Raw genomic sequence first — 5,896 nt, 5'->3', positions numbered from 1 at the left:
CTGTCAACTTGAGGATAGTAACAGGGAAGGGGTGGAGTCTAGCCTATCAATGAGGTCACAGCCTGATAATGCCTCCTGGTGGGCATGGCTTTCTCTTGAGGATTCTGGGAACTTCCTCTCTTTCTCCCTGGAGGTGGGCCACACACACTCTCTCTCTGCTTCACCTGACTGCCGAGGAAACACACTCAGGAACTGGAGGAGCCACATGGAGATGCTGCCACTGCCACTGGATCCACAAGACTTTTCAGCCACCAGCCTGTGATCTTCCTGCATTCGGCATCATTGCTGGAGGCAATGTAAGTCTGAAGAGGAATTTATGCACTAGTATTGGACATATGGGCTAAGATCAGGCATATGGACTTGATCTGGACTGGGCTGGGATGTTTTTTTCCAATATACAATTGTTCTTTGATATAAGGCTCTTTCCTATATATATATGCATTATCTCTGGATTTGTTTTTCTAGTCAACCTGGACTAACACAAATGGGTACTGGTAAATGTAAGGAGCCCCTGGTAGCACAATGCTCCTCTTCTAGCTAAAAGACTGATGGTTCGAATCCATCCACCATTCAGCAATTCCACAGGAGAAAGCCCTGGGAATAGGCCTCTGTGAAGATAACAGCCTAGAAAATGCTACGGGACTATTTTACTGTCACACAGGATCACTAGGAGTGGGAATTGACTTGACAGCCCATAATAATAACTAACGACCTTGATAAAAACAGGAAATTTTAAGACATAATGTTTTTAAAAAAGATTTTATAGTGGATGAATGCTCTGGTGATAAATCCACATAACCACTGCAGATCGAGTTGCGGTGATCGTTATTCTCTCTGTTATCCGATCTCTAGCCCACTTTTTGCCAGCACCAGTGCACCACCATTGACCTTTGCCATTTCCCTCTCTTCATTCTGTTCTTGCGATCCTTGCGTTGTTTCTGTGAGGTCTTTTTCTTCTCAGACAGGAGTTGTGAGAATTAGGTTTATTGTGCCAACCTGGCCAATAGGAACATGTGGGGTTAGTCAAGTCACAGTTTGATTGGAGGGCGAAGAGATAAATGACTCTGCAAGGCCCGCCCCCCTCTCTCTTGCTTTCAGGTGTCTGAGCCAACATGCATCTGCTTGAGCTAGTTCTCTGCCTCAACCTGTGAGCTACACTATTTGTGGGCCAAGCCAACCTGTGGATCCCATCGCTAGAGCTTGAGGCTCCTTTGAGACCTGCTTGGCCACACTGCTGGTGTGTACATCACTTGAGCTTGAGGCTGGTGGATCCTGTCGCCTGACATTGCTTGAGTTTGATATCCCATCCTGGTCTGCTTTGCTAAGCTCCTGAGCTACTACTGACTATTGGTACCTACCCTGCTGCTTGCTGCCTGTGGGCAGACTCTGCTTGCCTTGCCCCAGGGAGGACTCAGCTGTCTGCTTCCTTGACCTTGGACCCGGCAGCCCAAAGGAATTTAAGGACTTCCAGTATCTTAACTGTTCCACAGAAGTGAGTTGAACTGAACCCTCTGTACTGCTCTGTGGACTAATTAGCTGTCGTATTCCTCTCACTGTATAAACCTATCCTCTTATGCAGATATAATCAAAAGTGCCCTGGTTTTGTTTCTCTAGAGAACCCTGCCTAACAGAAAAATCTGTGTTTAGGTTCATTTTTCTTTGCATAATCCAAAGAATCATAAACCATGCCAAAGCCAGTAGTCTTACCACTACCAAAAAGGGTTATATCCAAATACTTCTGGTGTGCACGGGAAACTGAGAGCCAGGAAGAAGGGAGTGCATGTGGACAAAATTTCTTCACTCATGTGTTAACGAGTCTGGGAGACCAGGGCTTCCCTGGAGGGAAGCCTTTATGTTCGTGGGTTGGAGATGGGGCCCAATCACATTTTCCTAAGTAAAAGTTATTCCCCATGACATACCCCCCCCCCCCACTTAAGAATGCCAATTTTAAGGTGTAGCTTGCAAGCACAGGGTTCTTACTTTATACACTTGAAGGGTAACTGCTTGAAGGCTATCTGCCATTAAGAGCGATCAGACCCTATTGTCCATCCCACTCTAAGTAGGGCTCACTCTCTTCTGCTAAGGATCATAGAGATCAAGGACACCTAAGGTCAAGCCAGCTCAGAGATGACCAAGGTTAGGCCACCACGTTCACTCTAGAACCCACCCATCTTGTTACGTATGGGCCTTCCTGTCACATGTATGCCATTGACACCTCCCTTTCCTGTTGCATGTATACCCCTAGCTCATGCCCCACCCCTTATGTCTATGCCTCTATTACAGGGGTGGAAAACTGGTAATTTTTTGTGGCCCACGATGCTGTCAAATAAAATGAAAATAGAAAAAATTGTTATGAAGAAATAGCGCTTCGGGGAGATCGAGGCAATACTGTACACACAATTCTCTCATTAACCCTTTAACTGCCGAAGAGGAGTGTACATGTGGCGCAGTGCCTTTCTTGGGGGCCTGTGGATGTGTATAAAAGTTCCAGCGACGTTTGGAAGCGATGTGTCTGCCACTCTCAGTGTCACGTAATGTAAACAGATCCCAATAGCGAAAAGGTTAAAAAGAGCACTCCGGATTGTGTTGTTAGGAATCACACCTAGCGGAAGCGCTAGTTAACATTTTTAGAAGAAAGCCATTGTGTGAGCAACTATTTTCGTCCATGAAATTAAATAAAACGGCATACAGATCAAGATTAACTGATAAACATTTAACTGCCTCAATGACGATTGTCTGTTCTCAGTCTTTGAATCCAGATATTGGAAAACCAGTAGGAGGAAAGTGCTGGCAAGTTTTGGATAAAAAAGGTTAATATTAGTGTTATAAATATATTACATAAAATAAATGTTTAAATAAAAGCAATTATACGGTATCTTAATCATCCTATCCATATTCCTGAATCCTCACTTCAAAATGTAAATTTAGCAAAATTTGTAAATGTGATGTGGCCCGCATGAATCTTGCCTGTTGCACCAAATGGCCCACGTTGTAATTGAGCCTGACACCCCTGCTCTATTACAACTCCTTCCTGCTACATATGGGCTTAGTGGGGCTTGCTTGCCTGAGGTTTTCGATAAGGTCACGAGAGAATACATTACCCTGTCTCCCTGGTTCTGTCTCCATTGAAAAAGGTGAGCCCTTGCATGTCTTGTCTCATGCCTCTTTGATTTACCCTTCAATTACACAACTGCCCCTTAAACCCAGTCACTTGTGGTGAGACTGGTTCCCCCACAGGTGTGGTCTTGTACATTCTGGCTAGTTTTTTTAAAGGAATTTCTGTCTTAGGCACTGTCACTTCCCCAGGGAGAAGGACGTCAAACTTGCTGAAATAGTTGGTCATGAACTTCCTGGTCTGAATAGTGACTGTGTCATCCATGACGCCAGAGGATGCTCAAGTCGCTGGTGATGAAAAAATAAAACAGACCAGACAGCCAGCCAGTATTGTTCAGTCACCTCAGATGTACCTGAAAAGTTGGACATTGAGTAAGGAAACAGAAAACACAAATGGAAAGAGTGCATTTCAGTTGTGGTGACAGGGATGAACATGCAAAGGACTGTGGATGATCAAAAGAACACACAAGTCTGAGTCGGAAGAAGGACAATACGAATACTATTTAAAAAGGAGGATGAAAAAATAAAATAAAATAAAATAAAATAAAAAGGAGGATGAAATAAAAAGCGGGGGAGTGTTAGTCGGGGTAGACTAGAGAAACAAATCCATAGAAACTCCTTTGTGCATAAGAGAGAGGTTTATATAAAGGGTAATTGTACATTAAGAAAGCATCTCAACTCAGTCCGGTCCAAGCCCATCAGTCTGATAATTAGCCCATATGTCCAATACCGATCTATAAAGTCCTCTTCGGACTCACAAAACGCTGAATACAGGCCAATCACAGGCCAGTGGGTAGGAAGTCTTTGGATCCAGTGGCGTTGTAAGCATCTCTGCACTGGCAGGGGTCTCCACGTGGCTCCTGCAGTTCCCAGGGCACGGGGTCTATCAGCATAGTGCCAGGTGTCTTGTCAGTAGAGCATCTCCAACGGAGAGATATGAGAGAGAGCAGTGTCTCCTGCCTCCAAGGAGGAAAAAAAAAATATGCCAGAGTTCCCAGAATCCTCAGGAGAAGGCCACACCCACACAGAGACCTCCTTGGCTCTGACCCAATCGACAGACTAGACTCCACCCCTTCACTCCTAATCCTCTCAAGTCCCAACTTGAGCATCGTGGGCCACAAAAAATTACCTGGTGGGGGGCGGCGCATGCGGCCCTCTGGCCACCAGTCTGACACCCCTGCTCTAGATGGCTGATAACCCTTAGGGAGAATAACCTCTGACCTGCTTGCATTGACCTCCAAGGGTACAGCCGTTTACCACATGTATCAAGCAGTGTCTTGGGTTTGGCATATATTTGGGGGAGACAACTTGGGAGAAATCCTTCTGTATCCCACAGACAGGCGATAGGGAGAGACTGGTCGGTCCCTGGAGAGGGGCATCCTGCTTGGGAAAGTGGATGGGCAGCGACAAAGAGGAAGGCCCCCAGGAGATGGATGGACACACTGGCTGCCGCCAGGGGCTCAGACAATAACCATGGTGAGGATGGTGCATGGCCGGGCCGAGTTCTGTTCTGTGGTACATCGGGTCGCTAGGAGTCGGTCCGACTCCAGGGCCCCTAACAACAACGGCCGGCCCAGGGAGGGACAGCCTTTGCCCTCAGAGAACCTACCGGGGCATGTGTTCAATGACTCATCGTTGGAGCAGAGGGCAGCATGTTCAGGAGCATGACCCTGACCATCAGGCACCAAAGGGCGCCAGGATCGATCTTCCGATCTATGCTAATCTGTGCTTGGAAACTTCCTAATCACGGTCCTTTCTCCGCTTCCCAGGTGACCCTTGTGACCGTGATGAGTTCATCTGCTTCCCAGGTGACCCTTCCCAGGTGATGAGTTCATCTGCCGGCCATCGGGATCTTGTGAGGACTTCCTTTTGTTTGCTAAGATCGCGGTTACCCAGCTGGCCGTGAAGACGTGGACACGCTTAGTGATGACCTCGTGCTGAAGGTCTGGCTCAACCAACAGTTTTCTTTGTCCTGTTTAAGCATCCTAAAAAGGATGTCTATCCTATGGGTTTGAATTGGGGGATGGGAGTGGGTGGGAAGGGGTGTCCCTTATCCCTGAGATAGCCGTCAGCAGAAAGCAGAAGCAGACATGTTCGGTAGCTAAGAGACAGGGATTATCCCTCCAATTCCTGCACAGGCCCTCCTACAGGAGGTGGGTATGAAAACTCAGACAAGCCGTAGCCACCCATAAAGACTTTAAATGGGTATGCTCCAATTCAGGCCCCACCCCAGCCAGATGGGTGTTACACCTGGGCAGTCCAAACTAGGCCCAGCTTCGTGACCCCACCCAGGTGGGCTTAATTCTGCCCATGGGGTCAACCAATACCATCAATCACGCCTCCCTAGAGGCTTTAAATATCCTGGGGGGCAGGAAGGCTGCTCTCTCTTTACTCTGATCCTGGTCAGAGGCAGGTAGGAGGTGCCCATGTAGCTGGACACACAGGCACCCACTCCTGGGCCTCCTCGGGGCCCACAGCCTCGCCTCACTCACTCTCTTTGACCCCAGCTCCCGGTCCGGTCCGTGGCAGGTCAGAGAGGATTCTCTCCCTCTTTGACCCTGTTCCTGTGCCCACTCGGCCATGGCGCTCGATCTCTGGTCTCAGGTCACCACTGTGGGTGCGCTGTCCCACAAGGTTGCCCGTGTTCAGTTGTGGGCCCCAGCGCAGCTTCCCTGGGGTTTGGCATGCTTCCCTGACATCGTGTGTCCTCCTTTGAGACTGTAAAAGCTGAAACTTCCTTTGTAAAAACCCCCTTGGGGAACTGATTACAAGGATCTACATA

The sequence above is a fragment of the Echinops telfairi genome, unplaced genomic scaffold, assembly GCF_000313985.2.
Source record: "Echinops telfairi isolate 266 unplaced genomic scaffold, ASM31398v2 ScPeMD7_655;HRSCAF=1070, whole genome shotgun sequence".
Classification (NCBI taxonomy): domain Eukaryota; kingdom Metazoa; phylum Chordata; class Mammalia; order Afrosoricida; family Tenrecidae; genus Echinops; species Echinops telfairi.
Note: the sequence above shows the minus strand (reverse complement) of the source record.